The sequence below is a fragment of the Oryctolagus cuniculus genome, chromosome X, assembly GCF_964237555.1.
Source record: "Oryctolagus cuniculus chromosome X, mOryCun1.1, whole genome shotgun sequence".
In the NCBI taxonomy this organism is placed as follows: domain Eukaryota; kingdom Metazoa; phylum Chordata; class Mammalia; order Lagomorpha; family Leporidae; genus Oryctolagus; species Oryctolagus cuniculus.
The window spans coordinates 116,681,970-116,708,806 of NC_091453.1; the positions used below are offsets into that span (position 1 = coordinate 116,681,970).

Below are 26,837 nucleotides of genomic sequence, written 5' to 3' on the forward strand. Positions count from 1 at the left end.
AACATGTCAACCACATGTCAAGACAGTGGAGGTGCAACATGAAAACAGCCTTGATAGCTGTGTGGCCTGAGACTAGAGAACCCCTTCCAATTCACATAAGATTGATGTGAATAAAAAACTCCACTTGTATCTTGTTAAGTCATTGAACTTTCAGATTTTGTCTGTTGCATCAGGTAGCAGTTACTTATCTGATTAACAGTTTTTATAATATTTTAACATCCATGTAAATATATTAAATGTATGTTTATATTAATTTATATTTATATTACTTAAGTATTTATATTGCAAAAGAAGTTGTAAAGATATATTTACTGCAGACAATTGTTTTTAAAAAGATTTAATTTTTTTATTTGAAAGCATTGCAGAGAAGGATAAACAGAGAGAGACAGAGAGAGAGACAGAAACAGCTTTCATCTCCTGGTTCACTCCCCATATGGCCACAATGATGAAGGCTGGGCCATGCCAAAGTCAGGAGAAAGAGCTTCATCTGGGTTTCACTCATGGGTAGCAGGAACCCAAACACTGGGCCATCTTCTGCTTCTTTTCCCAGGCCATTAGCAGGAAGATGGGTCAGAAGTGGACCAGCTGGGACAGGAACCAGTGCTCATATGGGATGCCAGTGTCACAGGTGGCAGCTTTACCTGTTACACCACAACACTGGCCCCAGAAAATTCTGAAAATAAAAATTGATCACAATTCTTGCCTTGACAAAGTTTCTCCAAAAATTCAGGCCCCTTCTCAGAAGTAACCACAGTGAACAATCTAATGTTTAATCTTTTAAGGCTGTTCTAGAGTTTCTTTCATGGATGGGTATGCTATAGAGAACGATCCAACATGGGAAGCAGGATACATAGCAGACTCATAGAATGGCAGTTGTCCTAAACATCACTCTGGCCTCGGAATCAGCCCTTAAGGCATTCACATCTGGCTGAAGATCCCATGAGAGTATTTTAGGCATGGAAAGCCAAGAAACTCTGGCAAAAAAAAAGGGACTTAAGTGAAAGATCTCTGCAAGTGAGATCTCAGCAGAAAGAATGGGGCATCAATGAAGGAGGTACCTTTCTCTGAAGGGAGGAGAGAACTTCCACTTTTACTATGGCCTTGTCGAAATAAGATCAAAGTGGGCGAGCTCAGGGGGCTTCCATGGCCTTGGCAACCCATCACTAGAGCCTGGGGAGATTGCTGACACCATAAACAAGAGTGTCAATTTGTTAAGTCAACAACAGGAGTCATGTAGGATCTCTGTCCTTAATGTGTAGTTCAATGTGAATCAATGATATGACTATGACTAGTGCTCAAACAGTATTTGGCACTTTGTGTTCTGTGTGGGGGCAAACTGATGAAATCTTTGCTTAATATATACTAAATTGATCTTCTGTATATAAAGATAATTAAAAATGAATCTTGATGTGAATGGAATGGGAGAGGGAGTGGGAGATGGGAGGGTTGTGGGTGGGAGGGAAGTTATGGGGGGGAAAAGCCATTGTAATCCATAAACTGTACTTTGGAAATTTATATCTACTAAATAAAAGTTAAAAAAATAAAAACAAAAAAGTATATTGTGTTTTTTTTAACATGTATGGCAATGAAGTACATATTCATCTGACACTTGCCTTTGCCACTTATGGATGCAAGACCTTTCCATGACAACACATATAGATCTATTTCACTTTCCTAACTATATCCTAAAATTCTAAAGAACATATTACCATAATTAATTAAATAGTATCCTCCTGATGGACACATTTATTTCACATTTTTGCATGATTATTTGAATTTAAACAACATATTTGAAAACACATTCTGGGGCAAATGTGTATTTTTTCTTATAAGAAAGACATTTTAAAGTGGAAAATTGGGCTAAAGTGGAAAGGATATTTAGTTGTGGGGCAAAATTATGGATGAGAAAATATTGTCTTAATGTTATTTTAATTTATATTTCTCCATTTTCTCATTAAATTACACTGAAAAATTAAGTTAATCTCTCACCTATATCAAGCTGGATTTATATGGTGAAGTCCAGAGTAACATGAATCCTCTTGGGTATGACTTAAAATTCTGAAACACCAACAGAATATTGTCCCTTTGCATCAGGGAGAGGCAAGGATTTTGTGAGCAAGCAAGGGCAGGGGAACACTAGAGGAATGCAGTAGAGAGCAACTGCCAGAGTCCATGAGGAGAACACGTGCAACACCAGTTCTTAGAGGCTAAGGCTGGCTGTGGTTCAGAGCTCTAGTATAATGTGAAAAAGAGACCAACAAAAGAGAAGGCAGAGATCTTGCATGGGGAGCATGGTAGTATGAGACAACTGAAGAGAATAGGCTTGGGGAATCCCTTAGGCATTGTTGGTAGCCTGAAGCCTCAGTGTGGCCTGGGTGGACAGGGAGTGGATTAGCAGCATGTCAGGCCCAGGTCCTTGCTTCAGCATCACCCCTGTTTCCTGTCAGGAAGAGCATGGCTGGCTCTATGCATTATTTTTGATGAGCTTCCTTTCCTGACCACTCTACTGTTCTAGGATGTCCTAGGAGGAAATTATGCTTGCTGTAGGCTGGCCCATCCCCCTCTTCTGTGGGCTATGGGAGCTCATGAAATGGGGAGCCTGGAGACCGGCAGATGAGACTGGCAGGAATGCCAATGAGCAGAGAGAGGGAGCACAGAGCAGGCAATCTCTGGGACAAATTGCCTCAGTGACTCTGCAGATAAAGGGTTTGGGGCAGAAATGCCTTGAAAATGTCACAGATGGTGTCTCCAGGTCAGACTGCCTCTCTTGGACTTGGAGCTATTGGCACCTTAGAGGACAGGTGTCCTGTGCCTGTGACTGCTGGCTCATGTTGCCACCAGATGCTTTCTGGATAGAGGACTATCCCAGCGTGCAGATATTGCATGGAAAACCCATGAAGATGACATGATTCCTTGTTAAACTGGCAGGAGAATGTTGTGCCAAAAGCGAGATGCACTATTCATCAAGATGTTGAGGTTACGCCGCCCTTTAAGATGATGTATAGGACTGGTAATGAGATATCCACAACAGTCTCAGGGATGGTTTCCCATGAGAATTCTGAACTTACCTGAACCACTATAGTAGTGTAACTTTTTTTTCCTCAGAGGGCCAGAAGTTCCAAGCATAATACAAAGTCCACAGTTTGAATGAATAAATGTGATCCTCTGATGCTTTTTTAATACATTCCTACATATTTATCCAGCAAACATTTATTGAATGCATGTGGAGAAAAATATAGATTTAGGAAACATTGAGGTTTGTGTACATCAGAGCTCGTACCTCTCTTAAAGCATGATTGGTAAGCAAAATCACACAAAACTTCATGAATCCAGGGAATAGTTTAAAGGAAGTACTTAGCTAGAACCGAAGATAGACAAATAGGATTTCCACAAGCTAAATTGCTTCTGTGAGGCAAAGGAAATAATCAGCAGCATGAAGAGACAAGCTACAGAACAAGAGCAAATATCGCAAACTCTATGCTTGACAAATATTTAATACCTAGAATATATAAGGAAATCAAACAACTCAATAGTATAAAATAATAATCTACTTAAAATATTAAAGCATTTCTCAAAGGAATTCATTAAATTGACAACAGGTACATGAAAAAATGCTCAACATGACTAATCATCAGAGAAATGCAGATCAAAACAAAATGATATACCACCTCACTCCAATCATATTGGCTATTTTCAAAAAGACAAAAGATAGCAAGTGTTGGTGAAGATGTAGAGAAAAGACAACCTTTTTATGATGTTTATAGGAATATAAATTAGTACAGTCATTATGGAAAATAATATGGAGCTTACTAAAAATACTAAAAAAACAACTATTATCCAGTAAGCCTACTACTGGATATATATCCAAGGGCAATGAAATTAGTCTGTACAAGAGATGTCTGAAGGCCCATGTTTATTGCAGCATTATTCAAGATAGCCAAGAAACGATAAGCCAAGTTTAAATCTAATGTGAATGGATAAATAAAATGTGGTATACATGCACAATTGGATAGTACTCAGTTGCAGAAAAAGGATGGAATATTTGAAGCCACATGGATGTAATTGGAGGTCATGATGTTAAGTGAAATAAGCAAGCATATAAAGACAAGTATCAAACAATCTCACTAATTTGTGGAATCTAAAAAGATAATCTTATAGAAATTAAATATAATGGTATTTATCAGAGCCTACAGAGGGACTGGGGAGGACAGAAGGAGAAATGTTGATTACTGAGTACTAATTTTATAGCTAGATAGGGGTGAGAAGTTCCATGGTTATACTACACAGAAGGTTGGCTATAGATAGTGATAATGCACTATATATTCTGCATAAAGAGAAAAAAATAGAAGATAGGATGTTTGCATGTTTTCACCATGGGAAAATGTTAAGTGTTTGAAGAGACAAAATATATTTACTCTGGTTGGTATACAATGTATACATGCTTCCAAACATCATGTCGTGCCCCATAAATATGCATGATTTATATTTTTGTTAAAATTTCTTTAAAAACTTACAAAAATTAGAAAAAAATCCAGTGTTTCTTTAAATACACGCCTCTGCCCATGTCTGTATATTTGTGGCTTATAATGTGTGTGTGTGTGTGTGTGTGTGTGTAGTTATATATTATAAGATTTTGTATCTCAGATCACATTTGAGACTCTAGTATTGTAGGAACCAAGCCCAGGCACTTACTCCTCTAAACTAATGTGTCTGTTTTAGGCAGATTGCAGCTCTGCAGTAATTAATGTTTCTCAAAGAAAACCAGGCAAAATGCTGGAAGCTATCTTGGTCTCAGGTTCTAGGAGGTCATGGCTGCATTATCCATCCTTCATCTAACTTAGAACAGTGGTGTCAAAATATTAGTTTATGGACCTGTCATTCACTCTGTAACCTTCCAAAGAAAATCAGTCCATGAACATGAGGAAAGCAGAGTACTGTGACAGTAGTGAGACCTATAAGACTAGAATCCTGCCCATTCAGTTCCCTCCCTTCTGCCCTTCAGTGTAGCAGACCCTGGAAGTCAACCAGAAAACTCTAGGCTTCCCTTGAGCACAACTAGAAGACCTAGATGACCATTCCTAAGACATGAACTTCATCATAATCCTTTGCAGGCATCCATTTGTCGACACAGAATGGATTCCATTCTGAACAATGCACTGAATCCCAATTTTCCCTGTTAGCTTTCTGATATAGTTAGCAACCCATGGCCCACCAACCTCAGCATCTCCAACATACCTTCACTTTTGTTTAAACTATATTTTCATAGGTTATGCAAAACTGAACTTATCTTTCTTTTCCTTTCAGTACATTTAAAGATAATACCCTAGGGGCCAACTTTCTGGTGTAGTGGGTAAAGCTGCTGCCTGTGACACCAGCAGCCAATATGAGTCCCGCTTTGTGCTCCGGTTGCTCCACTTCCGATTCAGCTTCTTGCTACTGACCTGGGAAAAGCAGCAGAGGATGAAGAGAGTGCTTGGGCCCTAGGTCTCCAAGTGGGAGACCTGGATGAAACTCCTGGCTCCTGGCATTGCCCTGGTTCAGCCCTGGTCTTTGTGGCCACTTGGGGTCGTGAACCAGCATGTGGAAAATTCTCTCTCTCTGCAACTCTTTCAAATAAATAAATAACTTTTTTTTAAAAAAGATAATATCCTACCATGCTTTGGCTTTTATTTCTTTTGACAGGAAATCTGTCACCCTTATTAGTAATTTGTATTTGTTTTTCCTCAAGTTACTTTAAAGATTTTCTCTTTATCTGTGGTTTTAAGCAGTATGATTATGATATTCTTTGGTAGAGTTTCCTTCATATTTCTTGGATCTGTAGTTCATATTTTATAGTGAATTTGCAACATGTTCATTAATTATTTCTTTTTTTTAATTTTTTTTATTTTTTTTCAATGGCTTCCCCCCATAACGTCCCTCCCACCCGCAACACTCCCTTTTCCCACTCCCTCTCCCCTTCCATTCACATCAAGATTCATTTTTGATTCTCATTATATACAGAAGATCAGTTTAGCATACATTAAGTAAAGATTTCAACAGTTTGCTCCCACACAGAAACATAAAGTGAAAAATACTGTTTGAGTACTAGTTATAGCATTAAATCACAATGTACTAAATTCTTTTTCCGAACCTCTTTAAGCCTCTTTTTCAGGATATCCAAAGGCATGTATACATGAGGGCCATGTGAAGTTGCCCCACAGCTTGCCAATGTTCTCATTATTAGCTTCAACCATTTTTCCCTTCTTTGTTTTTCATTTTGGAAAGTGTCAACTGCTTTATCTTCAAGTACATCAATTTTTCTTTTGCAATTTCTTATCTCCATTTCCAGTGTGATTTTTTACTTAGACAATGTAATGTTCTTCTAAGTTCACTTGAGACTTTTCTTGTACCTTTAATATCTGTATTTAACTTTCCCGTGTATTTAGTGAACATATGAAAAACAGTTATAATAACCGCTTTAATATTCTTTTCTATTAATTCTATCATGTGTATCATTCTAAATCAACTGATTTTCCTCCTTAATATCAAACATAATTTCATGTTTCCTTCATATCTGGGAATTTTGATTGGATGTCGGACATTGTGAATTTGAACTTGTTGAGTGATAGATATATGAATACACACACATATGTATACATAAATCTTATCAATGGATATTTTAAGCTATTTTCTGGGACATAGTTAAGTTATTGGAAATTTAATGGTCTTTTCAGTTTTTGCTTTTGTATTTTATTAGGTAAGATAAGAACAGTGTGTTGTTTGGGATCAATATTTTCTTATTACTAAGACAACACTCTCACTCTGACGATTTCTGCTCTGTCAGAGAAAAGAACTATTCCCAGGCCTGTGTGAGCTCCAGGGTTTCCTTAATTCTAGGAGACTGTCAGTTCACCCTCTGTGCATTCTGGCCTGCATTATCTACCCATGCAGTAAGCGGGGACAGTTGTAGAGCTCACCTTAATGGTTTTTTATTTATCAGAAATCACTGTTCTTCATTGCCTGGAGTCCATTAAATTGAAAATGATTGTTTCATGTATTTTATCTGGATTTTTGCTACACCAGGAATGAAAATTCAGTTCTGATTCCTATATCATGATCAGAAGCAGACATTCTCCAATCCAAATTTAAAACCTAAATTATCAAGGAATGATATGTCAAAAATTTCAATTTTACTCAAATAAAAATCGAAATTGAAAGACTGTGGGACACACTTTATATATGTTTATATAGACAAATTTACATATATCAGGGAGAACATGGAGCAAAATAGTAGCAATGTTTTCTCTGCTAATTGAAATACAAGTTTCTTTACTTCATTACTTATGGTTTCAAAATTTAAAAATATTTCTGAAAAATAGGAATTCTCTTTATAATAATAAAATATTATGGATTTAAAAATGTAATATGGACTACCAAAAATAAACATAAGTTCTCTAGGTTGTTCCTTTGCAATATTGATCAATATCTTGCTGGATTCTACTTAGCCTTTGGCAGCTCTGCTTATTTAACTAGAAAGAAATAAAAATTTGCCATCTAATTACTAGACTGTAGTCATAAAACTTTCCCCACAATTTCAAATTTAATTCTGCACAGATGAGAATTCATCTTCTTTTGAAAGCCTTTGTGCCATAAAAAGTATTAACTTATATTTTCAAAGAGGGGATTATATTTATATCTAAACCATATTCTCTAAGACATAATTGAATCAAATATTTATATGAAGGATAAAATATAAGTGATGATAGAAGGAATTATAATGATCACATTTTTTATTATGTTTATATGTTTCTTGTCAAAGCTCTGAACAAGTAAATTATGTTATTTAAAATATATATTCTTCAGTCACTCTCACTAATTGCAAGTTGTGCTTAAAAATGCACATTTATTTAAATACTCCTTGGTTTTCCTATGAATGATGCAATATTTTCATAATGGCAATTAACATTTCCTTTCATACACTGTTACTCAACACATTGTTCCTTTATGTAACACATGATTATCTTTCACAAAAGAAATACATGTGAAAATGTTGTGATTCATGATTTCATTATTACTTCTCTATATATTATATACTTTGTTGTTAATTAGATGTTGCATACTGATTTTCTGTGCTCAACAATTTCACCATTTTAATGTTTTCATTCAAACACTTTCCAAAGAAATATTAAAAGCCACTAACGTGGCCGGCGCCGCGGCTCACTAGGCTAATCCTCCGCCTAGCGGCGCCGGCACACCGGGTTCTAGTCCCGGTCGGGGCGCCGGATTCTGTCCCGGTTGCCCCTCTTCCAGGCCAGCCCTCTGCTGTGGCCAGGGAGTGCAGTGGAGGATGGCCCAGGTGCTTGGGCCCTGCACCCCATGGGAGACCAGGAAAAGCACCTGGCTCCTGGCTCCTGCCATCGGATCAGCGCGGTGCGCCGGCCGCAGCGCGCCGGCCACGGCGGCCATTGGAGGGTGAACCAACGGCAAAGGAAGACCTTTCTCTCTGTCTCTCTCTCTCACTGTCCACTCTGCCTGTCAAAAAAAAAAAAAAAAAAAAAAAAAAAAAAAAAAAAGCCACTAACGTGATCCTGTACAATTTTTGTGCTTTGTTTCTCATCAGTGTATTATTTGTTGCTTTCTTTTTACTTTTTTTTTAATGTTTTTTATTTGCAAGGCAGAGTTACAGAGAGGCAGAGGCAGAGAGAGAGAGAGAGAGAGAGAGATCTTCCATCACTGGTTCACTCCCCAAAATGGCCATAATGGCCGGAGCTGGGCAGATCTGAAGCAAGGAACCAGGAACTTCTCCTGTGTCACTCTTGCAGGTGCAGAGACCCAAGGACTTGGACAATCTTCTACCAGTTTCGCAGTTCATAGCAGCTGGATTGGAAGTGGAGCAGCTGGGACTCAAACTGGTGCAAATATGCAATGCTGGCACTGCAGACTGTGGCTTTAACCCACAGTGCTGGCCCCTTTCTTTTTGATGTTTAGAAGATCTACAAGGCCTCTTTCCCTATGGAACATTTTGTTTCTTTATATTTCAGACCATGGTCTTTTTTTAAAGTGTTATTTAAGGTATACAAATTTCTTGTATTTCATATATATAGATTTAGGAACATAATGACACTTCCCACCCTACCCTTCCTTCCATCCACATTCCAAACATTTTCCTCCTCCTTATCCTGTTCCCACTCTTTACAAAGATCTGTTTTCAGTTTGCTTTATGCTCATAAGATTAATCATATACTAAATAAAAATGTTCAACAAATAGTATGAAGAAAAAAATACTGTTCCTCAACAGAAGAGACAAGGGCTATAAGTAATCATCGAATATCAAAGTGTTAATTTCACTCCAATACAATTCATTTTAGGTACTCTCTTAGTTACCACAGATTAAGGAAAATATATGGTACCTCTCTTTTTGCAACTGGTTTATTTCACTAAGTATGATGGTTTTCAGTTGCATCCATTTTGTTGCAAATTACAAAATTCCATTTTTTATAGCTGAGTAGTTCTTCATAGTGTATATATACCATAATTTCTTTATCCAGTAATCAGTTGATGGACATCCAGGTTAATTTCATATCTTAGCTATTGTGAAATGAGCTGCAATGAACATGGAGGAACAGATAATTCTTTCATATGCTGATTTCATTTCCTTTGGGTAAATTCTCAGGAGTGGGATGGCTGGATCATAAGTAGGTCTATATTCAGATTTCTGAGGTTACTCCATACTGTCTTCCACAGTGGCTTCATTAGTGTACGATCTCGCCAACAGTGGATTAGGGTACCTTCCTCTGCATCCTCCCCAGCATTTGTCATTTGTTGATTTCTGTATGAAAGCCATTCTAACTGGAGTGAGATGAAATCTCATTGTGGCTTTGATTTGTATTTCCCTAATGGCTAGTGATCCTGAGCATTTTTTTCAAGTGTCTGTTGGCCATTTAAATTTCTTCTTTTTAAAAAATACCAGTTCAATTACTTTGTCCATTTCTTAACATTTTTGTTTGTTTTATAGTAGTTGAGTTTCTGGAGCTCTTTATAGATTCTGGATATTAATGCTTTTTCAGTTGCAAAGTTTGAGAATATTTTCTTCCATTCTGTTGGTTGTCTTTTCACTTTGCTGAGTGTTTCTTTTGCAATGCAGAAGATTCTCATCTTAGTGTAATCCATTTTTCCATTTTGGCTTTGATTGCCTGTGCTCCTGGGGTCTTTGTCAAAAAGTCTTTGCCTATGTCAATGTCTTGCAGAATTTCCTCAGTGTTCTCTAGTAATTTGATGCTATGAGATTGTGGATTTAGGTCTTTGATCCATTTTGAGTGGATTTTTGTGCAATGTATAAACAATGTGTAAGGTAGGGGACTTGTTCATACTTATATATGGGGAGATCCATTTCTCCCAGCATCATTTGTTGAAGAGAATGTCCCTACTCTAGAGGTTGATTTTAACCCCTTTGTCAAAGATAAGTTAGTTTTAGATTTAGATGCAAGGATTGATTTCCAGTGTTTCTCTTCTGTTCCATTGGTCTACGAATCTGTTTTTTTTTTTTTTTTGCAAGTACTAGGCTGTTTTGATTATAATTGCCTGTAGTATGTCTTGAAATCTGGTATTTTGATGCTTCTGTCTTTAAAATCCATCAATCCCTGAGTTTTACAAAATGATTTGGATACAAAGTTATTTCTATAGATTTTGTAAAACATGTATATCTTATTTATTGACAATGAAATCATTTCATAATATTTAAATTTTTCCATTTTAGAAAGGTAGGTTTGTTTTCTCAGTAAATATTACATGTGAATTAATGAGCTCCAATACTGGGGCAGGCATTGTGGTGCAGCAGGTTTAAAGGTTGCTGGGACTCCTCGCATCCCATATCAGAAAGCTTCCAATCCAGCTTCCTGCTAATGATCCTGAAACAGCAGCAGATTATGGTTCAGATACTTGAGTCCCTGAAACCTACATAGGAGAACTGACTGACTCCTGACTTCAGCATGACCCAGCTTAGGCTGTTGGAGGCATTTGGGAAATGAACCAGTAGATAGAATATTCTTTTTCTCCTTCTTCTGCTCCAGCTCATGCTCTCCCTCTCAATCCCTCTGCCTTTCAAATAAATAAATAAAACAATTTTTAAAAGCACCAATATCTATCTGCCTATGCCATTAAAGAGAAAAACAGAGAGCTCCAATTCCTTGTTTCACTGCCCAAATAACCACAAGGGTCCAGCAGTAGGCAAAGCCAGGAGCAAGGAAATGAATCCCAATCTTCCCCATGTGTGGTAGTGATCCAACTACTTGAGATATTGCCTACTGCTTCCAAAGGTGCATATTAGGGGCCCACAATAGCAGGAAGCTATAATTGGAAGTGAAGCTAAGACTTGAGCTTAGGTGCTTTGATATGGATCATAAGTATCCCAAGTGGCATCTTATCTGATAAAACACATATCTTCTCTCAATATTGTTTTCTTTTAAACCAACACATTTAATATTTTTAAAGATTTATTTATTTATCTGAAAGAGTTACACAGAGAGAGAAGGAGAGGCAGAGAGAGAGAGAGAGAGAGAGAGAGAGAGAGGTCTTCCATCTGCTGGTTCACTCCCCAACTGGCCGCAACAGCCAGGGCTGTGCCAATCTGAAGCCAGGAGCCAGGGGCTTCCTCCAGGTCTCCCACGTGGGTGCAGGGGCCCAAGGACTTGGGCCATCTTCCCCTGCTTTCCCAGGCCACAGCAGAGAGCTGGATCGAAGTGGAGCAGCTGGGTCTTGAACCAGCACCCACATGGGATGCCGGTGCTCAGGCCAGCACATTAACCCACTCTGCCACAGCACCAGCCCCCATATTTAAAATTTAACCATCATTTTCCTCTTGAAAAAATAAAGCTATTTCCATTTATCACTTTGTTTGTTTTATGCATACTTGTAAAGATCTATGTAATTTAGTGAATTTTGCACTTTGAAACAATTATAAACTATTACTATTTTATAATATATTTATTAATTTATAGGATCATAATCTGCATCTTGTCATTTTTATCCCTTCTTCAAGCTCTTGTGTCACATGTACTTTACTTTATAAGAACATTTTCTATACTAAAGCTGTTCTCAAAAGCAATGCTTTTTAATTGTCTTACGAAATATTTTATTGGAAACTTCAGTTTCTCATTTGAAGCAAATTATTTTCCCATTGTTATTGTTAATTATATTTCTATTTTAACTATGTTGATTTGTGCTCTTGTCTATATTATTATTATCCTTCAGATTGCCTTGAGATTTTTTTTTACTTCCTTACAGTTTCTTAAGTTGGACACTTGTGTCACTGAATTAGTATCATCTTCCTTAAGAGCATTTTATGACATAAATTTCCAGTAAGCACTGCTTTAGCTCAATACCATAAATTTTGATATATTATTGTGAAATTTTCATTCAATTCAAGACATTTATAAATTCATCCAATAATTTTATTTGAAGCATGAGTTAATAAAAATATACCACATAGGCCGGCGCCGTGGCTCAATAGGCTAATCCTCCACCTTGCGGCGCCGGCACACCGGGTTCTAGTCCCGGTCGGGGCGCCGGATTCTGTCCCGGTTGCCCCTCTTCCAGGCCAGCTCTCTGCTATGGCCAGGGAGTGCAGTGGAGGATGGCCCAGGTGCTTGGGCCCTGCACCCCATGGGAGACCAGGAAAAGCACCTGGCTCCTGGCTCCTGCCATCGGATCAGCGCGGTGCGCCGGCTGCAGCAGCGGCCATTGGAGGGTGAACCAACGGCAAAGGAAGACCTTTCTCTCTGTCTCTCTCTCTCACTGTCCACTCTGCCTGTCAAAAAAAAAAATATATACCACATAATTTCCAAATATCTGTGAACCTGTGAATATAGCAAAAATTAATATTGAGGCCTAATATATCAGAGCAAGGAGTTTTTCCCTAATGTGCTGTACAATGGGAGTCATTGCTGATTTATGTGAAGTACACTGATATGATCAGATCTATTTCCAGAGAAATCAATCTTGAAGGAAAGAATTGCTAGCAGTTGGAAGTAGGTAGGTAAGTAGGAGTTTGCAAGACATTCTAGCCAGCTATGCCATATTCTGCAGTCACATGTGTTGAATTTATCTCTGTTTCTAATGGATCATTTCTCTAAGTAGTCATGTCACTTTAAATTTAAATCCCAATTTGAATGTACTAGCAAATGCTCTAGTTAGCTTCATCTTCAATCTTAATTAGTACGTATTTGAACTAGCTACACGAATGACTAATTTAACCATTATGCAAGCCAAGTCAGTGAAATCACTCAAAGGAGGTTAAAACTGTTAATGGAGCTATTTTCATTTATTTTACAATTTTCAAACTGTATATAATTGCTACTTATCTACATATAACCTACAATGTAACTGACATGAGACATAATTAGTATAAAATAAGAATCTTATAAAATTTTGCCTAATTATTTTGATTTGTGTACCTATAAGTCCAGTCGGTACATATAGTTTAAAGCTTTTATGTTATTTTCAATTAGAACGATTATTTCAACAAATATCTTGAAACTTACAAATGCTATGAAAGTAAAACAATTATCACCTAATATGTATGACTTAAAATGTAAGAAAGATTAAGATGGGCTAGACTCATAAAATCACATTATGTTCTATTTAGTAAAGATTCTGCATTTTAAACACTTTCACCTATTTTTGAATATAGCTGAGTGTTATAACATCCATATTATATTAGTGGAAGAAGGGACAAACATTTGAAGTCACAGCCCTACATTTAAAATAATCTAGTAGGACTTTCATGTTGATTTCCTTGGATCTTTAAAAAATGTTTTAATGTATTCATTTACTTATTAGAAGGGGGGGGAGAGAATCTTCCATCCACTGATTCACTCTCCAAATGAATGCAACAGTTAGGGATGGGCCACGCCAAAGCCAGCAGCCAGGAGCTTAATTGGGGTCTCCCACATGGGTGGCAGGGGCTCAAGGACTTTGGCCATATTCAAAGCCCTGCTTTCCCAGAAACATTAATAGGGATCTGGATCAGAAGCGGAGTGGCCTGGACTTGTACTGGTGCTCCCCATGCCAGTGTCACAAGTAGCAGCTTAACCTGCCTGCTATGCTACAATGCTGGCATCTATCCACTTTCTAAGTGGCTCTTTGGTGCTGTGGCATAGCAGGTAGAGCCACTGCCTGCAGTGCCAACATCCCATGTAGGCACTGGTTCTAGTTTCTGTTGCTCCACTTCAGATCCAGCTCCCTGCTAATGTGCCTGGAAAAGCAGCGGAGGATGACCCAAGTCCTTGGTTCTGTGTACCCACATGGGAAACCCAGAAGTTCCAGATTCCTGGCTTTGGGTCAGCCCAGCTCTAGCTATTGCAGCCATATGGGGAGTGAATCAGCAGATGGAAGACCTCTCTCTCTCCCTAACTCTGCCTCTCTGTAACTCTACCTTTCAAATAAATAAATAAATCTTTAAAAAAATAAGTGGCTCTTTGCATTGGAGAGACACATGAATCATCAACTGGTATAAAGGGTATTTCAAAGAGTATGTGGCAAAATGGAATTTAAAGATGCATTTATTTTGGTGCAAAACAATTTTGAAATCATTTCACAAGAAAGGGTCTCATTCTAAGGTCACAAGACAGCTTTCAAAGAACAGTTAAGAACTTTGTCAGTGGCATCCTTCATATGGTTTCAGGATGTGGACCTTTTTCTGAATGTGATTAAAGTTAAGGAAAAGGGAACTTTTGCCAAGAAAATTCTGTCCTATGTGAATAAAACTTCTAATTTAGGGGCTGCATTATGGCTCAAGACTGTTAAGCCATAGCCTGTCATGGCAATATCCCATATTGGGAGCACTAGTTCAAGTTCTGACTGCTCTACTTCTGGTCCAACTCCCTGCTAATGCACCTGGGAAAGAAGCAGAGCAGGGCCCATGCAGTTGGGCCCTGACACTATATATGGAAGACCTGGGTGGACTTCCTGGCTCCTGGCTTTGGCCTGGCCCAGCTCTGGCCATTGTGATCATTTGAGGGATGAACCAGTGGATGGAAGAGCTCCTCTCTCTCTCTCTCTCTCTCTCTCTCTCTCTCTCTTTCACTTTGCCTTTCAATGAAATAAAATAAATATTAAAGTAATAAAATGACTGGGGCCAGCGCTGTGGCGTAGCAGGTAATGCTGTCACCTGCACTGCCGCTATCCCACATGGGTGCAGGTTCGAGTTCCAGCTGCTCCACTTCAGATCCAGCTCTCTGCTGTGGCACGGGAAAGCAGTAGAAGGTGGCCCATGTCCTTGGGCCCCTGTACCCACATAGGAGACCAGGAAGAGGCTCCTGGCTTTGGAATGGCCCAGTTCTGACCGTTGCAACCATTTGAGGAGTGAACCAGTAGATGGAACATCTCTCTCTCTCTCTCTCTCTCTCTCTGCCTCTCTGTAACTCTGCCTTTCAAATAAATAAATAAATCTTTAAAAATGACAACTTGTTCTAAAAAACATAATTTTATAATTTACCATATAATTTCAGAGAGTTGTTATATTCCTCCCAGTTGTGGATTGAATTATATATCCCGAAAAGATAGACTGCAACCATCACCCCTTCCCAGTATCTGTTAAAGTAATATTATTTAGAAATAGAGTCTTTGCAGATATAATAAAAACATTATGGAAAGACTTAATCCAATGTAACTTGCAGCCTTTCACAAAGAGGGAAGACACAGACACAACTGAAGAATGCCATGTGACTATAGAGGCAGAGATTGGAATAACACACCTTATAAGCTATAAGGATTGCTAATGGTATGGATTCCCTTGATACCTACAAAATATCAAATATGTCCTTAATAATTTTACAATCTGGGACAGAAAATGATAGAGTTGGCACTAAAGGAAGGAAGAATACTTCAAAGGCAGAGCCACAGATGCATAAGCAAAAAAAGAGCACAGGCCTATAAAACAGGGCTGTACATCCTGATTTCCAGAAGATGGGGCCCCAGCTCAGGGTCACAGGGATTAGTCATGTCAGTAGGTCCAAAGAACACAGTATTGAGTCACAGTTATTCTCATACCTTGAAAACTAATGGAGTTTGTCCTGCTGTGTTTCAAACTTGATTTAGATCAGTAAGCCTCCTTTTCTCTGAAATTTCTTTCTTTTGGAATAGAAGGGGTATCTTACACCTTTCTTACTATTTTATCTTGGAAATAGATAAATTGGGCCAGCGCCGTGGCTCACTTGGTTAATCCTCCGCCTGCGGTACCATCATCCCATGTGGGCGCCAGTTCTAGTCCCAGCTGCTCCTCTTCCAGTCCAGCTCTCTGCTGTGGCCAGGGAAGGCAGTGGAGGATGGCCCAAGTGCTTGGGTCCCTGCACCCACGTGGGAGACCAGGAAGAAGCACCTGGCTCCTGGCTTCGGATCAGCGCAGCACCGTTCGTGGCGGCCGTTTAGGGAGAGTAAACTAACGGAAGGAAGACCTTTCTCCCTGTCTCTCTCTCTCTCACTATCTATAACTCTACCTGTCAAATAAATAAAATAAATAAAAAAAAGAAAAGGAAATAGATAAATAGTTTTTTTTTAGGTTTCACACAGAAGGAGAAGAATTTTTTCTCCAGGATGAATCATACCAAGAGTCTCACCCATAATTTATTTAAATTACTTAGATGATGAAGTTTGTGGCTTTTAGATTTCATTATATTAAGATTATTTTTTTAATTTACATTTTGGAGATGTTGGGATGGAGTTAATATATTTTGTATAAGGGAAGCACATAGATTTTGGGAGTACAAAGGGAAGGTTGGATTGAATTGTGTTCTCCACGAAGATATGCTGAAGTTTTTCTCAGAAGATATAATTATACCTTTATGGTAGAATTTAAACCAATAGGACTCATGTCTTTATAAAAAGATGGAAGATGATATGAATGCACAGACAAAAGGAAAATTCCACAAGCAGCTGTAGTCAGAAATTGAAGTGATGGGTCTACAATTCAAGGAATGCCAAAGATTACTGGCCATCATCAGAAGAGAGAGGCATCGAACAAATTCTCCCTCTGAGCCTTCTTAAGGAATCAATGCTACTGACACTATGACTTTGAACATCTAGTGTCCATAACTACGAAGCAAATTCCTATTGTTTTATGACATCCTATTTGTAGTAATTGATTTTAGGAGTCTAAACTAATTCACCCTCAAAACCTATCCATGACTTTTAGCAATCCATGTAATTCATGATCCTTCTATTAATAAGCATTTGTTTAGCAGCCAGATCTAGTGACTAGATATCCTAAATAGAATATAAAGTATATTTTATATCAATTTCTATGACTGAGGATAGAAAATATTATATCTTTGAAGATCTTTGCATCTTTTAATGAACTACTTAAGGGTGTACTGTGAAAATAGGACAGTCTGGTAGCAACATTTCAATCCAGTATTTTGGCTCTCCATCTGCCTAATGTTTGCTACTTTTTGGTTATTATGTTTACCTGTGTTCTCCATGAGAATCATGTTGAATTGTAAATTTGAAGCTGATTCACAACTTAATGGGTATTCAAACATATTATTTTTAAAGAGTAAGGTAGAAACAGGAAAATAAATTGAAGGCAATGCAAAAATAAAATTTTGTATACTAACATGTTAGTGTAAGTATCTACAGAGGTTGTTTACTGGCCTCCTATACCCATGCTTCTTTAAATATAGTAAATGTGTGAGTCTAAGATGTATGGGTGTGGGGCCAGCATTGTGGCAGAGCAGATAAAGCCTTTGTCTACAGTGCTGGCATCCCACATGGCCATCAGTTCAAGTCCACTGCTTCACTTCAGATCCAGCTCTCTGAAATGGCCTGGGAAAACAGTAGAAGATGGCAAAATTGCTTGGGTCCCTGCACCTACGTGGGAGATGTGGAAGAAACTCCTGGATCCTGACTTCAGTCTGACCTAGCCCTGGCCGTCACGACCATTTGCGGAGTGAAACAGCAGATGGAAGATTCTCTCTCCCTCTCTCTCTCTCTCTCTCTGTGTGTGTGTGTAATTTGCCTTTCAAATAAGTAAAAAAAAAAACTTTTTAAAAAAGATTCATGGATGTGTTAGTCAAAAATCAAATTATATGGGTCAGTATTATCATATTCATTTGCAATCAAAGCAATTGCTCAAAATTCAGGAAATACAGCAGGTTTCAGAGTGTTAAAATAAAACAAAGAAAAATAAATGTATATTCCCTTTAAATTTCTTTCTATTTTAACTTTTTATGGGAAAATATACTGTCCTATAAAGTTTGAGTTTGGATTTTATTTTAGGAAAGATACTCTAACTTTCTTTTATGAAGTGGTAAAAATATTCTTACATTTGGGTATAAAGAGAAAATACAAGGGTTAAAATCAGGAAATCCATTGTTAATCAAATGTTTAAGAGAAAACACAATGGTTAGTGTTATATATTTCTGTTAGCTGTCACAGAGCACACCGAACACTGGAGTAAGGGAAACAGTTTATTGGGGGAAACCCAGCAGACTAGAGGGGAGGGATGAAGAAGGATAAGAGAGAGAAAGAGAGTATAAGAGAGAGAGAGAGACAGAGGAGAGGAGCTAGTGAGCAGAGAAGATAGAGCAGGCAAGGAAGCAGGGAAGCAGGAAGATAGAGGGTGGGCAGGGAAGCAGGAGCAGCGAATCCCATTAGGTTGGGGGTGGAGCTTGACAACAGCGGTTGGGCCATGTGGCCACCTGGCTTTCAGCAATAGCGGTGGGGGCTAGAGCTTGGGATGTAACGCGCCATAGATAAAACTGCACCAGTTTCCTAACAGTTACAATCAGAAAATCAATCATTCATCAAATGTTTAGTGCATGCCTGTCTGATTCCATGATGGACAATGATAACACAGAGACAAATAAGATACAGTCCCTACTCTCAAGGAATTTTGTTGATGGGAAAGACACAAAACAGTGAATATAGCACATGATATTAAGAGAGCCATCTGATCCATGCAGGGTTAGTGGGAGAGCATTTAACAGACTGTTGTCCTACGAGAGATAGTAATTGAGTTGAACTCTAAAATTGGCAAGTAAATTCCAGGGAGATATTAAAGCATGAATTCAAGGTTAAGAAATACTGTGCTACATGTGACATATATATACTAAAAATGCATTTGCTATTTATCTGAAATTAAAAATTAACTATGTGTCCTATATTTTCTAAATTTGGCAGCTCTATAAGTGGAGAACTGAAAGCATTTCCAACTTGTTGGATTATCAAGTGTAAAGCAGATGTTGTAAGAGATGATGCTGAAAAGATAAGCAGATGTCAGATCATGAAAAACTAGGTTTGCTAAGTCAGGCAGCTTGCATTTAGATCTAGGGAAACTAGTGAGCCACTAACAAGTTCTTAGCAGAGTAGTAGTAAAATAATTCTTCTCTCTTGGTATATTACTCTGACAACATGTGAAGAACATATTGACATGAGAAAATTAAAGACAGCAAATCTATGAAATGGCATAAATATTTGAAAGTTGGATTAATCCAGGAGAGATATTGGTAGCTGAAAGTAATGCAGTAGTTTGTAGAGCTAAAGATATGGTAATAGAGGAAAATTTAAGTAGTAAAATACAGAAGTTGGTGATGGACTGAAGGGAATGTGAGAGATAAGAAGTCTACAAAGACAGCAAAGATCCGATTCTAGTCATTTAATGGGTAACATGGGAAATGTAGGAAAAAGGGGCGACTCTTTTTAGGAAAGATGACAAGTTATGTTTTGCACATGTTGCTATGGTAGTGCTTGCAGACTAGCCAGTTCAAAATGACCAGAAGTCATCAGGACAATAGTCGATGTTGATAACAGAATTAATAGTAATTAGGATAGAATTAAAATTATAAAAGACAGAGAACCAATTAAGAATGTTCATGGTTGTAGTAGGCAGAACTTAACTCTTCTTAATAGGAAAATGCCACTCAATGTAATTCTAATTTTAGTTCATCCATATCCCACAAATATTCAATACAATGGAAGTACAATTATGACTAAAGACTATACTCATTGTAAACCATGTAGTGGAGTTCTGGGTTATATGATTCATGGATTTTTTTTTTGTATTTAATAGACTGGAATATAATGTTTAAAATTGAATCTAGCAATACAGTAATTGTAAAAAAGCTAGCAATCAATATTTATTATGGTATGTATATATCATTCTCATCACAAGACATGGCCTAGCGTGAACAAACAAAATGATTTATGTGGATAGTTCATAGCAAATGGAATTTAAAAATAAGTTTATCTTGGTGCAAAAATATTTTTGAAATAACTGCATAATTTTTTTTCTTAAAATTCATTTTCTGTAAACTATAGGAAGACCTTTTACATTTGTTCAATGCAGGCATTTATAAAAGGGAATTATAGACTTTACTTCAGTTTAAAACTTATATTCACTAGCATTGGTTGTATGTTCAGATGTGAAAAGAACTTGTTCAATTAAATATCATTGAATACAATGATGTGGGTGATAAGATGAAATTCAGATGAAGAGTAATTTTACTCAGAGTCAGGACATTTGTTAAATAAAACTGAGTCTTTCATAGCTTCTTAGGGCTCTAAAATAAGCATAAACGTAATAAGTGCATAGGTGGATTATAGGAATGTAACATGTTAGGCATAAAGCTAAAAAATATCCACATGTTATACAATTTTCATAGAAATCCTGTGAATTGGGTGTATGGTCATTCTTATTTCATTGTTGAGAAAATTGAATCTTAGAGAAATTACTTAATATTTACAAAAAATATAGCAATTTTCTAAGTCTACACTTTGGAATGTTACCCATATCCACAAATAGATTTGTTTCTATCCCTTTTGTATATGTTTTTACTAAGTAACACATAAATATATGCACAAGAGCGATCAAAAGTTTCATGAAAAATGGAATTTCAAAAACAGATCTATGGGGCGGGCGCTGTGGTGTAGCGGGTGAGGCCGCCACCTGCAGTGTCAGCATCCCATATGTGCACCAGTTTGAGTCTCGACTGCTCCACTTCTGACCCGGCTCTCTGCTATGGCCTGGGAAAGCAGTAGAATATGGTCCAGGTCCTTGGGCCCCTGCACCGGTGTGGTAGACCCATAGGGGGTCCTGGCTCCTGGCTTCAGATCAGCACAGCTCAGGCCTTTGCGGCCGACTGGGGAGTAAACCAGCAGATGGAAGACCTCTCTCTCTGTCTCTGCCTCTCCTTCTCTCTCTGTATAACTCTGACTTTCAAGTAAATAAATAAATATTTAGAAAAATAGATTTATTTTGGTTAAAACAACTTTTGAAATCCAATATGTATAAGGGTGTCTTCAAAAAGTTCACAGAGATGACACTCTGGAGACCACCTCCTCACAGACAGCCATTTGAAAAGCTATTCCCTCATGGAGTCAAGTGAGATAGGTGGGCAGCTAGATTAGGATCACTGAGCTGGAGGTACCTGCAAGCCACCGCCCCTCTGCCCCATGTGTAATTCTATTTTACTTGTCAATCAAAATTCCCCCTTTCCCTGGATGCATCTGCTTCACCCAGGACCTGGGGGAAGACACCATGAAAATATGGATATTAAGCTCCATGTGGAATTTCTGCAGGTATCATAAAATTACCAGGTGGCTTCATGCATGTAGAGGCACCACCTACTACCTCATGAAAGAGGCCTAAAATTTGGGAGAGGGCTCTTTTCTGCCAGAAATCATGAATGGAGTAGATGTAGGAGGTGCTGGAGTGCTCTTTCTACCTACTTTTCCCCACCCCATTCTGTTTTGGGGCCCACTGTCCACTCATGGAGGATATCTCTCTGTGTCAGGCAACCTATGCTAATGTGTGTGTGTTTGTGTGTATATATATTTGTTTTCTCACTTTTGAATAAAATTTGTTATCACTTTGTACACCTTATATATATCAGCGCTTGGAATGCTTCTCTTTGTGCTTTACAAGGACTTGGAATAAAAAATGAATACTCCACTCTCCCACAACAGAAGCCAGATGAGACTACAATATTTCATTTTGGTATAATAATAAGAAAAGTCCTATTTTAGAAAGCAGGAAAGAAACAGCTGCCTGTTTTCACCCCTCCCCCAGCTCCAAGAAGTGCTTAGAGAGAGACACTTCCTGTGGGGAAATGAATCCCAGTTTCAGGCTCACTGCAACAAAATTCAAAGTCAGACTCCACCTTCCAGCATTTCCCTCCAGGACTATACATGTTGGTCAGATATTTGGATCCTCCAAAGCCAGGAAACCTCCACAATCCCTCCCCCAACTGCCAGGAAAAAACAAAGCAAGATTCCAGACTCTTTGGAGAGAATGAGAGGGCATTTAGGGCATTGCCTTGGGACTCAGAGTCAAGACTGCCTCCTGAAACCCAAAACCGGATAAAAGCCCAAGTCTTTTATCCCCAATTGGTATTCACAGATAGAGCATATGAACAGGCATGATATCAGGAAGATACTTATGCTTCAAGGAATGGATTCACCATGGCATGTATAACCAGGCCTCAAGCAGACCAAGTGGGAACCCCGAGGACTGCGGCCTGGTGACTGCGACCCAGACATGTGCCAGCCTAGCACCAATCTGGGCAGCCATAGGGTTGAGTTTATCAGCTTCCTCAACACTGTGCAGACAGCCAGATGTCAAGGTACTCTGTCTTGGGATTCAATACAGAGCTGATGAAGTCCCACATTGAGAAGATACTCACGGTTTCTATCCCTAGACAAGTGTCTATGGATGGAGTCTCTGAACTTGTCCTGGTATTAGAAAAAGACCTGTGCCTTGATGAGACTGATTTGTTTGGGCATGTATCATCATCAGACTCAAACAGGCCTGGTGTGAACTCCCAAGATTATGCAGGGCCTGGTAACTGTGAGACACAAGTATGACCCATCTAATGCCTGCCAGTATAATTGTGGGGCTGCCTTTATCATTCTTCCTACAACTTTGTGCAGACAGAAAGGAATAATAGGGTTGTTCTGGGACTCCATGCCTGGCTGGTAAAACCCAACATTGTGGAGACCCTATTGGTCCCTTTCCTCAGGTAAGTGCTTGCAGACAGAACTTCTGGACCTGCTTCAGTTCCAGCTAGAGTTCTATGGTCCTAGTTGATCAGTCTTTTACCCAAAACCAGCAAAACCAGTGGCTAATAAGAACAGCACTGGGCAGTGAGTCCATCTCAGCGGTGGACAAGCAACAGCAGAGTGAGTTTGGTCCTACCCAAAGGCTGCACTGGTCTTTGGGCTGTGGGGTTTATGTGTGATCCAGCACTGAGGCATTTGGTGGATACAGGAAGAGGATTCTGAGCCAATCCCAGCTCCAGGAAGAAGCTTGAAGAGATCAACTACTGCTTTTATGTACTCCCCAGATTTATTCTAAGCAATAGATTAAGTGTTTATTTGGGACAAACTTGAGTTTGGAAATTATTATAGAATTGAAATAGTGAAAAATGTCTACAGTGAATCTGGAGCAAACCACAGTTTAGTGTGCTATTTAGTGCTGAAATAGAGGAAACATCAATAGACTAAGAAAACAAACATTTAGAATTTCTAGAAGTCAAAAGTGAACCCAGATTACTATAAATAACCTTTCAATGTTAAGATGCCATATACCAACATGTATCAAGAATTTCCAAGGAACCACGACCTGCCTTAAAGTGCAAAAAAGGATGCTGGAAACCACCATATAGGAATTGAAATTCTCAAATACTCAGATGAATATTTAAAAATAGCTGTTTCAAGGAAATGCAAAAAGTTTCAAGACAACACATGATAAGCAATTTAATACTGTAACAGAGAGAAGTCTGTCAAAATTTTTCTAAATAAATTATTTTAAGATTTATTTTACTTGTTTGAAAGGCAGTTTCCTGTTAATGTGGATCCTGAAAGACAATGGTGATAGCTCAACCAGTTGAGTCCCTGTCATCCATTTGGGAAACCCAGAGTGAGTCCCAAGATCTTGACTTCTGCCTCGTTCTGCCCCATTTGTAATGGGCCTTTGGAGAATAATCTAGTAAATGGGAAGTTCCTCCCCCACCCCATTGTCTCTCTCTCTTTCTCTCTATCTCATAAATAAAATAAATTCATTAGAAATTTAAAAAGATATTTTAAGACACATGAACAATGTGCCACTGGAGGCCAGAAATCATAGATGAGGCAAACTGCTGACATATTGACAGCCTGGGAGGGAAATCGTGGAAGAAAATTTCATTCAAAATTAAGGTATTGAAAATTTCCATATACAAGGGAATTTGGAAAGCCATGCATGAGTTCAGGGAAAGATCCATGCACAGAAAGGTTTGAGAGTACTCTAAACTTTCACCTCTGCTTAATCTTTAGGCTAAGTGCAAGAAGGAAATAAAAACAAAGGTACAATTGTAAATGACTAAGCTAAGTCTCAATACTGAGACAACCTGCAAAACACTTATACATATTTTCCACCTTTTGGACTAAATTATTCCTAAATATTTTATTCTTTTTGACACTATTATAAATGGAATTTTATTATTAATTGACTGTTTTATCTGCCTTGTTGTTAATATATGGAAACACAGCTGATTTAAAACTATAACTCTGGAATAAACTACACACATAGACCAATGGAATAGAATAGAGAGATCAGAATACATTACCACACACAGGGCAACTGATCTTTAACAAAGGTGTCAAGAATACAAGAGGAAAATATAGTATCTTCAATAAATGGTGTTGGGAAAACTGGATATCCATATGAAAAAGAATGAAATTAAACACTTTTCTAACAAAACTCACAAAACTAAAAAAAACTAAAACTAAACTAACAAACAAATAAACTAAACAAACAAACTAAATAGCTTCTGCACAGCAAAATAAATTATCAAAAGAACAAAAAGGCAAACTATGGAATGGTAGAAAATATTTTCAAATTGTATATCTAAAAGGCTAATATCTAAAATTCATAAGGAATTCACATAATTCAATAGCTGAATAAAAGAAACAACCACCAAATAACCCAATCTTTAAAAGGAAAAGAACCTAAAGAGGTCTTTATCCAAAGAACTACAAATGTCAAAAAAGATAACTGAAAAGGTACTCAACATTACTAATCATTAAGGAAATGCAAATCAAAACATAGTGAGATATAACCTCACACTTACTAAAATGGCGATTGCCAAAAATGCATATCGCAACATGATAAAAAAAATGTTGGTGAGCATGTGGAGAAAACGAAACCCTTGTGCAGTGTTGGTAGGGATGCAAATTGATACAGTCATTAGGCTTTCTATAGCTAAGGCTCATGGAAAAAGCAAAAGTACCATACAATTCAGCAATCTGTCTACCAGGTATATATACAAAGGAAATTAAATCAGTATCTCAAAGAGATATTTACACCCTCGTATCCATTGCAGCATTAGTCACAAAACCCATGATATGGCAACAACCTAAGTGTTCATTATTGCATTAATGAAAAAAGAAAACATGATATACTCAATGGAATATTAATCAGACATAAAAAGAAGGAATGAACATGGAGGATATTATGTTAAGTGAAATAAGCCAGACACACAGAAAGACACATATTATATGATTTCACATAAATGTGGAATCTGAAAATGCCAAACATATAGAAGCACAGAGTACAATAGTGGTTTCCTGGGGCTTTGGGTTAGGGAAAATGAATCAAAGAATACAAATTTTCAATTAAAAGAAGAATATGTTCTGGATATCTAAGGTATAATATTGTGCCTACCATTAATAATTCTGTAGTGTTTACTTGAAATTTGATAAATAATCAGATTTTAAGTGCCCTAGCCACATATACACAAACACAGAATTGATAATAATCTGTGATAATGAACGTGCTAATTATTTTGACTGTAGTAATAGGTACACAATGTATACTGATCACATTGTTAACTTGCAATTTTTATTTGCCAATCAAATGTTTTAAAATAAAAGGATAATAATTGATAGAATGGGATTTTAAAAGATTTTGGGGTTTCAATTTTCTTTTTTTTTTCTTTTTTCAATATTTACTTATTTTATTTGAAAGGCAGAGTTACAGAGAAAGAGGGAGAGACAGAGAGAGAAAGGTTTTCCATCTATTGTTTCATTCCCCAAATGGTCACAACGGCCCAAGCTGAGCCAATCCAAAGCCAGGAGCCAGTAGCTTCTTCAGTTCCCCCACGCAGATGCAGGGGCCCAAGCTCTTTGATCATTTTCTACTGCTTTCCCAGGCCATAGCAGAGAGATGGATTGGAAGTGGGGCAGCCAGGACTTGAACTGGCACCCATATGGGATGCCAGCATTGTAGGCAGTGGCTTTACCTGCTATGCCACAGTGCCAACCCCTTATAGAATGGAATTCTAAAAAAAACAGGTTCCCATACATGCTGTATATAAAAGACATTTTATTTACCTTTTTATTTAATCCCCTTGCTTTTGTCAGCTGTTAGAGACTACCAACATCCTTTGCCTAGTGTACCCTACATTTTCTAAACGTTTCAACCCCATCTCCATTTCTATCTTCACAGTCTCTCTCTCTTTTCCCTAATTCTACCTTCAATTTATAATGATTATATTGGGTCCACCAGGTTATTTCAGGATACTATCTCTATCTAAAGTAATTTATTTATGCAATGTCCCTTTTACCATGTAAATTAATGTACAGATTCTGAAGATGAGGAGGTGAACATATTTTATAGATCACTATTCAGCCTACCATATTATGCTTTGCTGAAATCCAGATATATTGTTTAAACAGCCTAGTTAGGCTTTCAAGGATCACCAGTCACATTCACTCATTTAACTGCAATGCATTCAATGGAGTAGAAAGAACCACCATAAACTGGCTATAACAATTACCCTGCACCAAATCCTGGACACACACAGACTTATCTAGGATCATGATAACTC

General features: G+C 37.9%; 1 pseudogene; it reads right to left on the minus strand.

Annotated features, from left to right (window-relative positions):
* The window catches only part of LOC100338848 (securin-like), a 137,298-nt pseudogene extending 119,836 nt beyond the window's left edge, over positions 1-17,462 (minus strand).
* Between the last annotated feature and the right edge of the window lie 9,375 nt (positions 17,463-26,837).